Here is a 13,215-nt window from a genome sequence, read left to right as displayed (position 1 = left end):
TAAAAATAGAATACTATGTATTAAAATATTATTGTGGGATATGATGGTATGTACTCTAATTTATACGACTTGTGGAAATACTGGCACTCAAGTTTCTCTAGTCTGGTCTTGTACTGCATCTCAAGACAGCTGCCCTGTGCCTGAGATAGGATATATATTTTTTTTACATCATGTCGAAGGACCATCATGGAGCAATCTGGGGTTCTCTCTTTGAATGAGCCGACTACTAGCATGCGGGCAGACCACCAGAGAGGAAGCTGCTAAGCAGTTGCGGTAGAGAGGAACAGCAGCTTCTCCCAGCGCTGCCAGCTCAGACCAGAGCCGTTCCTGGAGCAGTAGGTGAGGCAGTGATGGAAAGCCGCTGAGAAGGCTGCACCCCTTGTCACCTCCCTATGGTGACAGGGCGGATTTAGATGCTTCAGTTTGAGGCATCCTGAAGGGTCATAGACTGGACACCTCTAGACTGTAAATTTGCTTACACTACAGTATTATAATAATATAGTGGATCCAGTATACATAATACTGGGTAAAATCATGAAGTCCTTTTCTCAAGTCCCTACTCAGGCAAAATTCCTATTGACTTCCAAATGTGGTCCATTGATTTAACTTGGGAGTGGAATGGAAGTTTTGCCTGAATAAGTAAAAAACAGAGATTCCCAACTCTCACAATATTCAAGCCTCAGCTCCTGGCATCATCCAATTGATTATGTAAGAATCTTAGCTTTCATTTTAAAAATGAAAGCAAGTTTCAAAGGACTGTACTCCATAAACCACTCAGGCTAGAAAGTCTTAACACCATGTCCCTCTGAAAGGCTCAAAACCAGAAACAAATAGAAAGAACCATTGGTGGGGGTCCATCTTGTGAGTTTTGAATGCCTGGAGTTAACAATGTTGAAATACTGAACAGGGACTTCTGGATTAAGCCCACTCTGCAGTAATAGTCACGTTACAGTATAATGGGTAGTGTAATAATTTGTGTTTCTTGTATAAACTAATGCAATATTGTAATGTTTAGATTTCAGTGTTGTAACTAGGGTGGAGTCTCCTAATAGCCATAATGTCTCAATCATTTAACATCTTAGTAGATCCACCTTGACTTAAAATGTCTTATAAACAGAACCGGTGAGCTGTTAATGAAACTAAGTTACGAGGAGCAGCCACAATCCAGCAGTGAACAAAGTATTATGGCTTGCAAACCAGTGCTCATGTTGATCTGTATTTGGTTTGTACTTTTTCAAGCTGCCTGTCAAAATCAGCAAAGCACAACCTTACAGGCATTTAACAGTAATAGGACACATCATTTACCCAAGGCAAGATATGCAAGCCCAGACAAGTAACATACAGCAAGGTTCATCCCAGCCAACTGCACAACAGAAATTAAAGACCCACATTTAGCCTGGAATTTTGTCATCCTGAACACATGACTCAAATTACAGAGATACAGGTTTTCAAATGCAGTATTACACAAATCACTGACTTTACAAAGGTTAGAGAGAAGGAGGAAGAGAGTGAGAGATGGGGGAGTTAAACAAGTATTGCAGAGGGACAGAAACTTTGTTTAAGAAAGATGGCTAAACCATTTCAAAAGACTATTATTTAATAGGGAAAAAATCCAATACTTAGTGAGTTCTGCCCATTTTTCCCTTTAAAGGGACATAGCCAACTTAGATATGGCCCAAATTAAAACTGCGTAAAAAACCCAAGCTTTTATAAAACTTAAGGCCATTAGAAAGGTTTCCATATTTTTTTTTTAAATATTTCAATGAAAGCATTCCATTACAGTGTCTGAAACTCAAATATTGAAAATGAAATCGGGCTATAAACGAAAGCAAAATCAACATCCCTGAATTTTCACTGTTCAACAAAAATGCAAAAAATTAACCAAAGAACATAAAGTGACAAATAAGTCAGATTTTAAAGATTTTTACTCTTTCAATAATTTAAAGGGTTATTAAGACACAAATATGTTCATTTAAAATAGATAAAACCCAATTTTGTTCCCACTGAAACCAACAGCAAAACTTCCAAAAACTTTAAAGGTGCAGGCCCATGATATTTAAGACCAATGTTTCCTTGAAAAAGCTGACAAAATACCTGTCGCTTCTTTTCTGTTGCAACCATGAAGTTGTCGAAATAATTCTACACTTATGTTAGCATACATTATTACAAAGGAAACACTTAAGCTGGCCCTTGTACCCAGCCACACAAACATGATTCAGAAATCCTGTGATTTAAAATTATGGTCTTTTTTTCCCTCCGTGAGAAGCCAATTTACAAAATCTTTGTGGAATTCTTTATATAAGTGAATGAAACATTATCTCCAACATATCAAATAATTTTATTTTCCCACTCTTCAGCCACTAAGATATAATTTTTGAACACTGGTCTAACACAAAATTCAACCCTCTCCATACTGGACATACCAGTCATGACAATCCATTTTACCAGCACTAACTTTTTAAAACTATACTTAAGTATGAGGATTACACGTATAGTTGTGAGATGTCTGAACAGGGCCTTTTTTGCTGTTACACGCAAACAATACATTACATTCCTCACTTATAGCAAACTCTCAGATCTCCTGCTAACTAAACCTATGTACAATAGGGTAAGTAACTAAGAGATTGGAAGACAAAATATGTATTTCGTTGCCTTTGTAAGATTAGTTCATAAAAGGATCCAACTGTTTAGTCTATAGCTGAATGGCGTTGACATCTTTGTGGGGAACCCCGCAGCCAACTCATGAACATTTTTATTCCAACCCCAGACACCTTTCTGACCAGCTCCAGATTAGACCAGAGGTCTCCACTGTGCAGTCTGTGGTGCTCTGGTGGTCCACAGGGCACTTGCTGGTTGTCTGCTGAGACACATGGGGCTTGTTCTCCTTGTTTCAAGCTGCTACAGCACATTAAAAGACATCTTAAAGAGAGATTTAAAATGTTCCTAACATCACTCTTCCACTTCCTGTAGTTGCTACAGTGAAGTTATGCAAACACAGACTGGATAAATCAGGTGATTACATTGGTTCCTGAGACAGTTCAACACAGAGTTTCAGTATAGCTATGTAATTCAAGAATACCAGATTAAGGCCATTACAGTGGACAGTGTAACCACTTGGCACATTTTGAAAGAAAACAGAAATGCAAAGGTATATAAAACAGAGATGGGCCCAGAAACGAAACCTGAGATCCAATCTCTCTTCCACAAAAAAAGTGGGGAAAGGGTTCATTATCTGAATGGGAAGCTGAATTTTGCAGCTCACACCCACCTGTAAAATCCATCTTTAAAAATTAGCAATGGTGCAAGTTCTATTTCTCATTAATATCCTCACTCCGCATGTGAATGATTGACATACGTGACAAAACCCTTCCTTCAACTTTCACATTGTGTGTTTCAGCTTCTGCATCACCCCACTCAACACTGCACCTAAAACTGCAACTCTCAAATGAAGCTGGTAAAAAGATTGTAATGTGATGAGTCTATTTCATTAACAAGGTGAGGTTCATGCTCCTGCATGAAAACATTTCAGCTGCACAACTCATCAGCTCAGGCATTTAGTCAGCCATGCTCACAGGTAAGAGGACTGTAGAATCAGTGGTGCAGTTTCACAGAATACTTTGCCTGGATTCTTGCTTTTATTGCAAATGCCAAAAGTTCAAAAGCTCAGCCAGAGTAATAAGAGTAAAATATCTTGATATTAGGTGCAAATGAGAAACTAGTAATTCTGGTGTGAAATAGGTTCACTTAAGTACTCCTTATTTACTTAACCACACTAAAGGAAACCAGTTTTATCCAATTCTCCTCTCAACAGTGAGCAGTAGAGCCAAAGAAGCGTGGATTAGTCCTTTGGCTTTTTGGAGGCAGACTGCTGCTCCAACTGAGCTGCTATTCTCTTACTACAGAAGCAGAGCACAGCAGAAGCAAACTCACCTGCACGCAGTATTGCTACTTTCAAATAATAAACAAATTTGAGTAGGGCCACAAAAATCATGAGACTGACTTAAACATCATGAGATTTAAAAAAACTCTGTAAAAGCAGCAAAGAGTCCTGTGGTACCTTATAGACTAACAGACCTTTTGGAGCATGAGCTTTTGTGGGTGAATACCCACTTCGTCGGATGCTCCAATATGTCTGTTAGTTTATAAGGTGCCACAGAATTCTTTGCTGCTTTTACAGATCCAGACTAACACGGCTACCCCTCTGATAAAAAAAAAAACCTCTGGATTCTTCTCATTTGCCTTCTGGGTTTCAAGCCTTTATGGGTCATGTTCTTCCAGCTCTTCTCTACAATCAGGATAGCTAGAAACTTTCATGTTATAAAAAGTAAGCTGAGATTCTAGCGCTATCACATGACTCCAGAAGCTGGGGCTTTAAGAAAAAAATCCTGTGTCACAAGACTCACAAGAAAATTCTGAGAGCTGGCAGTAGTCTGCGTGAAAGCAGCCTAAGAGAGCTTCCAACACCATGGAAAATATCAGAGGGGCCACAGAAATAGTTTACTAGTTAATAGGTGAAAGTCTAAGGTATCATAAAAAGTTTTGTTTTATTATAGTAGGCTGAGAGGGGAAAATGGTGGTGGAGCCAGGGAACAGACTGAAAATAAGGGAAAGATGTAATGAAAGAGGGCAGAATGAATGATACAGCAAGAGGGGCAGGGGGAAGGACAGAGAAGAGAACTGAGGAACACAGCGAGAGGAGGAACAGACAGAGACCACACTCCTAGCTATACAAAATGTTGTCAGTCACACCTAGTGGTTGTTTCAAGAAGACACTGAGAAGCACAAAGGGAGGACCAGATCAATTGGGATAAAGGTAGAAAAATTGAAAATAAAAGAAAGAGGGAAGAACTGAAGATGGCTGTTGGGATTCTTTAGCATTCAAATGCTTCCGGACTGCACATTTGACAAAAACATCCATGGGATGTTTTCTTAACCTTCCTGGCCTCTCCACACCTGGATTCAGCAAGATCAACTTCTGCTATTCAGGATCTCTGCTCTCTGTCTTCCCTGCCTCCCCATTTCATCCACAGTTTGCTGTAAAGCCATTGCTTATCTATACTTCCCTACTTTTGTGCCACAAGATCCCTTCAGTGCATAAGCAAGCAGATTCCTGGCACCCCCTCTGCATCCCATTTAAAACATCAACTTTGTACTCCAGAATTTTGAAGACCACCATCATCCTACTGTCGATACTGCTGACAGAAACATGTATATTAATCATAGCAATAAAGCAGTTAAATTTTTATCATGTTTACCCTTGAAAATGGTAATTAAACACAAGCAAAAAGTCAACACATAAAAGGATGGGGGAGGGCACAAATAGACTTAACACTGAAATGTCACCAAACTGCAGCATGCTATACTGCCAGACCCAATCAGGGGCAGGCCTGGAATCTAAAAACCAAAGTCAGCTTTAGAGCTTTGTGTCTTTCAGAAGATACCATCAGTTTCATAGTTAAGAAGGTGGTGAAAGTGAGGAGTGGAGAGGAACACACAATGCTACTCATGCTCTTTGAACAGCAAGCAGTGTTTGCAAAAGGTACAGGGTAAATGACATTTCCCACTCTGTATGAGGACGCTTGCCTACAGGTGCCAAGCAACAACTGCTAAGTTTCCAGAGAACAACAAAACTAATCTATTCGCTTTGCAAAGAAGAATTTACTGCTCAGCTTCATAATGTAAATTCACAACTGGAAATCCCAGGATTGCTCTAAGATTACAAAAAGCAAGGTACAAATTGTAACATGCTAAAAGATGTCCTAACAGTTGAGAAACAGCAGACACACATGCACAGCGATTATGGACACTGCAAAAATCTCCTTTCTACCTCCCCACTCTCGGCTAGCCTCTGTGCTGTTGAGGACGAAAGTCTTGAGGGAGGAGAACATCAAGCTGGAGCAGAGAGAGGAATGATCCCATAGTTGGGACCTTCCTTCCAGATGATATCACGGAATCCTCTCACACCGAGGATACTTCTCCAGGGGAGAGGAGAGGACCCCTTTTATTAGGAAGAGATGAGTAAGAGCAATGGGAGATATGATAACTAGAAATACAGGGTTTGTAATGACTGGGAGAACCATATGCTGAAATGCCTGCTAGGGGCAAAGGTTGCGGACCTTTTGAGACATTTAGACAGACTATCATAGTATAATTCCTCAATCTGAACCTTAGAGTTCAAATATGAGGTACTAGCATAACCTCCTCTAAGCTTAATTACCAGCTTAGATCTGATAGCGCTGCCACCAGCCAAAATTTCCAGTGTTTGGCTCACTCTGGTCTCCCCAAAACCTTCCCTGGGGAACCCCCAAGACTCAGATGCCCTGAGTCTACAACAAAGGGAAATAACCCACTTCCCATTCAACACCTATATCACATACCACCCAGAATAAATATATCACAGACTAATCAAATACAACATTGAACACAAACAACAGAAGAGAGAATATAGAAGATAACATACTCCCACATACACACACGGCTATGCGACAACAAGATCAATGCTCACAAAGAGATTAAATCCCACCTCCTTCAGATTCCGTAGCCTTTAACCAGAAAGAAAAACATACAACAGGTTTTAAAAGAAAGCTTACATAAAAAGAAAAAAGACATAATATTCTCCTGTACCAAGGTACCAATAATACAAGGTCATATATAAAGAAATAAGAAAATAACAGCACCTTATTCAAAAGAGATACTATAACTTCCAGCACTGACACACATGTAAATACCAAAAACGATAACAAGATAATATAGATATAATATATATATAACAATAATAGATACAAAACATAGACTGAAGATATAGAGCTTGAGTAGACAATACATACTACATAGCCTGAGAGCCAGACAAAAGACACAACCAAACATATCCCTTACCTGAGCATTTTTAAAATCCGGTTTCCTGATTGGTCCTCTGGTCAGGTGTTTGGTTCCCTTTGTTAACCCTTTACAGGTAAAAGAAACATTAACCCTTAGCTATCTGTTTATGACACAGACTTACGTGCAGTGTTGTGGTTGTGGTTCATGTATGCACTAATGATTTAGGGAAAGTTAGGGGCTATATCCTGGAGGCCAAATTAAGCAGCTAGTAAGAGACTGAAGTCCAGGACCTCTATGGTAGCATTCTCTGAAAGGCTTCCAGTTCCACATGCAGGGTCAGTTAGACAGACAGAACTGTAGGGTCTCAGTGAATGGATGAGATGATGGTTTTCAGAGGAAGGATTAAAGTTTAACAGGAACTGGGGACCCTTTGGGAAAGGAGAAGCCTATACAAGAAGGATGCATTCCACATAAACCAAACTGGAACCAGATTGCTGGCATTTAAAGTTAAGAAGAGCTCAAACTACAAGTATATGCCAAATTAAAAAAAAAACAACAGTAGGAGAACCAAAAAAAATGCCACCATGGCTAAAAAACAAGTAGAAGAGGTGGTTAGAAACAAAAAGGCATCTTGTAAAAACTGAAAATCAAATACTACTGAGGAAAATAGAAAGGAACTCTAGCAAGTCAAGTATAAAAGTATGATTTGGCAGGGCCAAAAAGACTCTGAAGAGCAACAGCAAAAGACGCAAAAGTAAACAGCAATTTTTTTAAAGTACAGCAGAAGCAGGAAGTCTGCCAAACAATCACTGGGCCACTGGATAACTGAGGTGGTAAAGGAGCATTCGGAGAAGACAAGGCCATTGCAGAGATGCTAACTGAATTCTTTGCATTGGGCTTCACTGCAGACAACGTGAAGGAGATTCCTACACCTGAGCCATTCCTTTTAGATGACAAATCTGAGGAACTGTCCCAGACTGAGGTGTCAAGAGAGGTAGTTTTGGAACACAACAATTATTTAAACAGCATAAGTCACCAGGACCACATGGAATTCACCCACGTGTTCTGAATGAACTCAAATATGAAATTGCAGAACTACTAATTGTGGTATGTAACCTATCACTTAAATTAGCCACTGTAACAGATGGGCTATGGATAGCTAATGTAACACCCATTTTTAAAAAGGGATCCAGTGACAATGCTGGCAATTGCAGGCTGGTAAGCCTGACTTCAGTGCCAGGAAATTAGTTGAAACTACAATAAAGAACAGAATTATCAGACACACAGATGAAGACGATATGTTGGAGGTAGAGTCAAAATGGTTTTTGTAAAGGGAAATCATGCCTCACCAATCTATGAAAATTATTTGAGGGGGTCAATAAACATGTGGATAAGGGTGATCCAGTGGATATATATTTGAACTTTCAGAAAGCCTTTGACAAGGGCCCTCACCAAAAGCTCTTAAGCAAATAGGCAGTCATGGGATAAGATGGAAGATCCTCTTATGTACCAGTAACTGGTTAAAAGACAGGAGACAAAGTGTCAGAATAAATGGTCAGTTTTCACAATGGAGAGAGATAAATAGTGGAGTCTCCCAAGGGTCCGTACTGGGACAAGTGCCTTCAATATATTCACAAACGATCTGAAAAAAAGGGGTAAACAGTGAGATGGCAAAGTTTGCAGATGATACAAAACTACTCAAGATAGTTAAGTCCAAAGCTGACTGTGAAGAGTTACAAAAGGAATCTCACAGAACTCGGTATTAAAATGGCAGATGAAATTCTATACTGATAACGGCAAAGTAATGCACATTGGAAAACATAATTCCAACTATACATACAAAATGATGGGGTCTAAATTAGCTGTCACCATTCAAGAAAGAGTTCTTGGAATCATTGTGAATAGTTCTCTGTAAACATCTCCTCAATGTACAGTGGCAGTTAAAAGAGTGAACAGAATGTTAGGAACCATTAGGAAAAGGACAGATAATAAGACAGAAAATATTATAATGCCACTATGTACAAATCTATGGTACACCCACACCTTGATCACTGTGTGTTTTTAGTGTTCATAATTGGATCGTGTACACTTGAATTCAGAGAAGATTCCCCCCCACAATCTTCTAGCTAAGCACTTTGACAATCAACAACTATCTAAATTTTCATTAGAATAGAGAAGTGAAATGACCTTATATCTGAGCTGAACATAATATTGCAAGTTAATGAACTAAGCACCTCGCACAAGTTATCCTTAACAAGTTTATAAAATTAAACTTGAAACATTCTGTTTCAAAACCCAACTGCACAGTTTAATATAATGCAGCCTATGTGGTTTGCAGCTTTTTGCGAGCTGCTGTACTACAGCGCTGCTATAATTAAGGTTGTGTTAGCTTTTCCACTATAAACCCTATTTTTGAAGAGTTTGTAATTTGGTTGTCAGATGTGTTCCGAGTGAAAACTTTGAGGACCAGATCCTATGCATGGGAACATTTTTAAAAAAAGCCCACATTCAACCCTTAAAGTTACATGAACAACACAAAAGTTTCTCAGCTTAACTCAAAATAACATAGATTTAAAAGTAAGATGTGGCTTTTTGTCTTCTTAAAGTTCCTTTGTGATGCAAAAAGAAAGTTATATTCAGCACACTTTAGTCTGCACTAAGATCTAATGCCTTTTTGTAATTAGAGAAAAAGGGGGGGGAAAAAGCAGAGATTTATTGACCTGCATATGCAGTAACGGGGATGGACTAAGGACAGCTGGGATCTTGAGTAAACACCATTTCAAATCCCACCCAAAATAGGTCTTGCAAATAGATACTTCTTCCCAGCCAGGCCCCTGTAAACACGTCTTCCTACAGCACTATAGTTCTACCTCAGGGGTCAGCAACCTTTCAGAAGTGCTGTGCCCAGACTTCATTTATTCACTCTAATTTAAGGTTTCGCGTGCCAGTAATACATTTTAACATTTTTAGAAGGTCTCTTTCTATAAATCTATAATGTATAATCAAAGTATTGTTGTATGTAAAGTAAATAAGGTTTTTAAAATGTTTTAAAATGTTAAAAAAAGCTTCATTTAAAATTAAATTAAATGCAGAGCCGCTCGGGCAGGACCCAGGCAGGGTGAGTGCCAGTGAAAATCAGCCGCCTTTGGCACGTGTGCTATAGGTTGCCTACCCCTGTTCTACCTCGTGGCCAGCATCAAGGACCTGTTCCCTCATGCTAAATGCCCTCATTATTGAGATACTCTTTCCTCCCCATAACCTTTTCCTTTAAAGGCAGAAGTCATCATTTTCCAGCACCCCCTTCCCTCAGGTCACTCTGGGCCAGGTGTGAAGATGTGATGATCTGGGAAGGAGAGAGGACAATGCACTCCCTTTCTCTAGATCCTCTCATGCTCTCGTCTTTCTGGGCAGTTCCTTCCTAAGCTGAGATCAGCCTCCTACCCGTCAGCTGTGTGATGTTCCATGGGAAAGAGTCAGACAGCCACCTCTGAGGTGCTGACCTAAACCATTGATATCTGCTTCCAAAGGATGGTAACACATTCTATGTGACGTGAGCTTCCCAGTGGATCAGTAGCTTCACCTATGCACTGCCACGGAACTACCTCAAAAAGCTGTGCATGCATTTAGGTTCAGGTATCCATTCCAAGTGCACTTCAAAATACTACCACCATATTTGAAAGATGTAAAGCATCTGCCCAGCAAAGAGGGATTTCAAAAGTGGTTAACAATGGTAGTGTACTACATAACCTACTTGCATGCGATTACGTTCACCTCGTCAACAGAGTAAGCAAGTAAAAGACACAAATCCAGCACTTTCTTTCTCCAACTCCTAAACTCTTGTCATACACTTTAAGGGTCTAACCTATTTTAACAGGCAAGGTACTGTATGATATAGTAAGAAACGTGGAGGCTAAAAGAGAACACAGAAAATGAAAAGAGGTAGACATAGTTCATATTTTATGAAATATTTGCTTCATTCAAAATAAGTCAGAAAGAAGTGTGTAACATTCAACGGACTTCTCATGCAAGTTATAAACACAGATGAAGTGTGCCTCTAAAAACCCTTCATACTCCAACTTGATAAAAAACATTCCTCACCAAAAACCAATGGAGAGTAGGTCTTATTGAGAATTCATATTTAAAACAAGATTTTAATCCAGTCATTTGTGAATAACGGACATACACAAAAACCAGAACAGTCTAAAAAAAATGAAAAGCCAGAGTATTGAAGACTTGTTTCTCAAAATGACTTCTCTAAAAATTCCGCTACACCCAAAAGCAAAGCTCTCCTTTGGCCAAGGACTACATGTGATAAATCAAGGCATACTGATGTTTATTTCACAATTCTTTTTAAGGGGAACGTAAAACGTGCATGTCACAAGTCAGGCCTTTGCTGGAAACTGTCTTACAACCTGTTCTATCAAATAGGTATTGCGAATTCATAATGATGGTAAATGAGTCATTAATTATTGTCTACACCCTCTCAAAGTAAATTTGTCATTCAACAGCATTGAATAGGAAGCCAGCGTATCTGTTATCCCTAACTGCACTTTCAACCTTTCCTTACAGGAATCTAGTAGTTTCATACACTGGAATCATCTCAAAAGTTTTCAGGTCACAGACCTACAAGGTTTTGTTCAGAATCACTAAACTGTCTGCATGGGGATGATGAATTCTTGCTCATCAGTTGGATTGTCTGTCTTTGGTTTTGTTGTTGTGCAAGATTAACATGTACAATGCAGAGAGCTCTTAAAGGGTGGACAATTTATTATTTTCTTTACAGGGAGTGGCCTGCTCTTTGGTTTCATAAACTGCATATGTTCAAAGATTGAGAGTTAATTCATATATTAGTCAGATTAGTGCAGTCTGGCTTTAAAAGTTTTCAAATAATATTGCCAGGGATAGTGATATTTCAAAATTAAGGGAGTGTGTTTAAAAGGAAAAAAGCTCTTTGTTTCAACATGACAAACCCAGAAAAATTAATGTAACTAAATGGCACAGCTTAGAAAATACTGATGCTTTTTATTTTATACACTATAATTTTTTTCACTTTTCTAGACAGAAATAAGAGATGATACAGTCTCCTTAAATAAAGATCCTTAAATGACAAAAGCCTTCACTTAGTGTATGCATTTCTAGTGGGATAGAGTCTAATTCCAGGTACATAGTGGTTATCTCCAGGTATCTATTATCACCCACTTTCATTTTATTGCTTTCAAAATGTAGCATTTATCAAAGATGCTAACTTGACAGGAGAAGCAGGACATTTCAAGCTTCCCCACACTATCCCTAACATGCCTCACCACTGACAGGCAAGAACCACCTCCAATGGTAAGAGGTGGTTTGATCTCTATGCCTTTCAATCCTAAATCTCTGCTGAGATGGCCAGAAGAGGTGCCGATAAGCCACACTTCAGCAAGGTACGTAACCATCTTGTCTAAATGGGGATGCGTTCCTGAAATAAGGCCTTAGACATGCCCACTAAAACCTGGACTGAAACAGCCATTTCACATAGGCACTCTTACAGCAACCAAACCACAATGACTTTTCAGCACTACAGACCCTCACAGTCTGAGTCCAATCAGTAACCCTAGCAGTGAAATCTTTGTATCTACACCTCTACCCCAATATAACACAGTCCTCAAAAGCCAAAAAAAAATCTCACCGCGTTATATGTGAGGCCATGTTATATCAGGGTAGGGAGACGAACCGCTCCCCACCTCAGCTCACCTCCGCTCTGCCTCCGCCTCCTCCCTGAGCGCACCGCTGCTGCTCTGCTTCTCCCTCCCTCCCTCCCTTCCTCCCAGGCTTGCCGCGCCAATCAGCTGTTTGGCCCAGCAAGCCTGGAAGTGGGTGGGGGGAGAAGCGGTGTGGCGGCGGCTCACTCAGGGAAGGAGGCGGAAATAAGCTGGAGCGGGGAGCGGTTCCTCTGCGCCCCCCATTACTTGCTGTGGCCCTTCCCATGGCCCCACCCTACAGCTCACCTCCGTTCTGCCTCCTCCCACGAGCGCACCGCAGCTCCGCTTCTCCCCCTTCCCTCCCTCTCTCCCAAGCTTGCCACATCAATCAGCTGTTTAGTGCAGCCAAGCCTGTGAGGGAGGAGAAGCGGAGCTGCGGGTGTGCTCGTGGGAGGAGGAGGTGCTGGTGGAGTGGAGGTGAACTGGGGCAGGGGGCAATTCCTTTGTGCGTCCCCCTTACTTGCTGCGGCCCTTCGCCTCAGCTCACCTCCGCTCCGCCTCCTCCCATGAGTGTGCTGCAGCTTCACTTCTCCTCTCTCCCAGGCTTGATGCGCCAAACAGCTGATTGGCATGGCAAGCCTGGGAGGGAGTGGGGAGAAGTGGAGCTGCAGTGCACTCGTGGGAGGAGGCGGAGTGGAGGTGAGCGGGGGTGGGAGGA

At 40.6% G+C, this 13,215-nt stretch overlaps 1 protein-coding gene across 9 annotated transcripts in view; it reads right to left on the bottom strand.

Moving 5' to 3' along the window:
- PTPN13 (protein tyrosine phosphatase non-receptor type 13) overlaps positions 1-13,215 on the bottom strand; it is a 187,367-nt gene that overhangs the window by 74,985 nt on the left and 99,167 nt on the right. The window lies entirely within an intron of this gene.

The sequence above is a fragment of the Chelonoidis abingdonii genome, chromosome 5, assembly GCF_003597395.2.
Source record: "Chelonoidis abingdonii isolate Lonesome George chromosome 5, CheloAbing_2.0, whole genome shotgun sequence".
Taxonomy (NCBI): Eukaryota; Metazoa; Chordata; order Testudines; family Testudinidae; genus Chelonoidis; species Chelonoidis abingdonii.
Note: the sequence above shows the minus strand (reverse complement) of the source record. Positions and strands in the feature narration are given on the sequence as shown.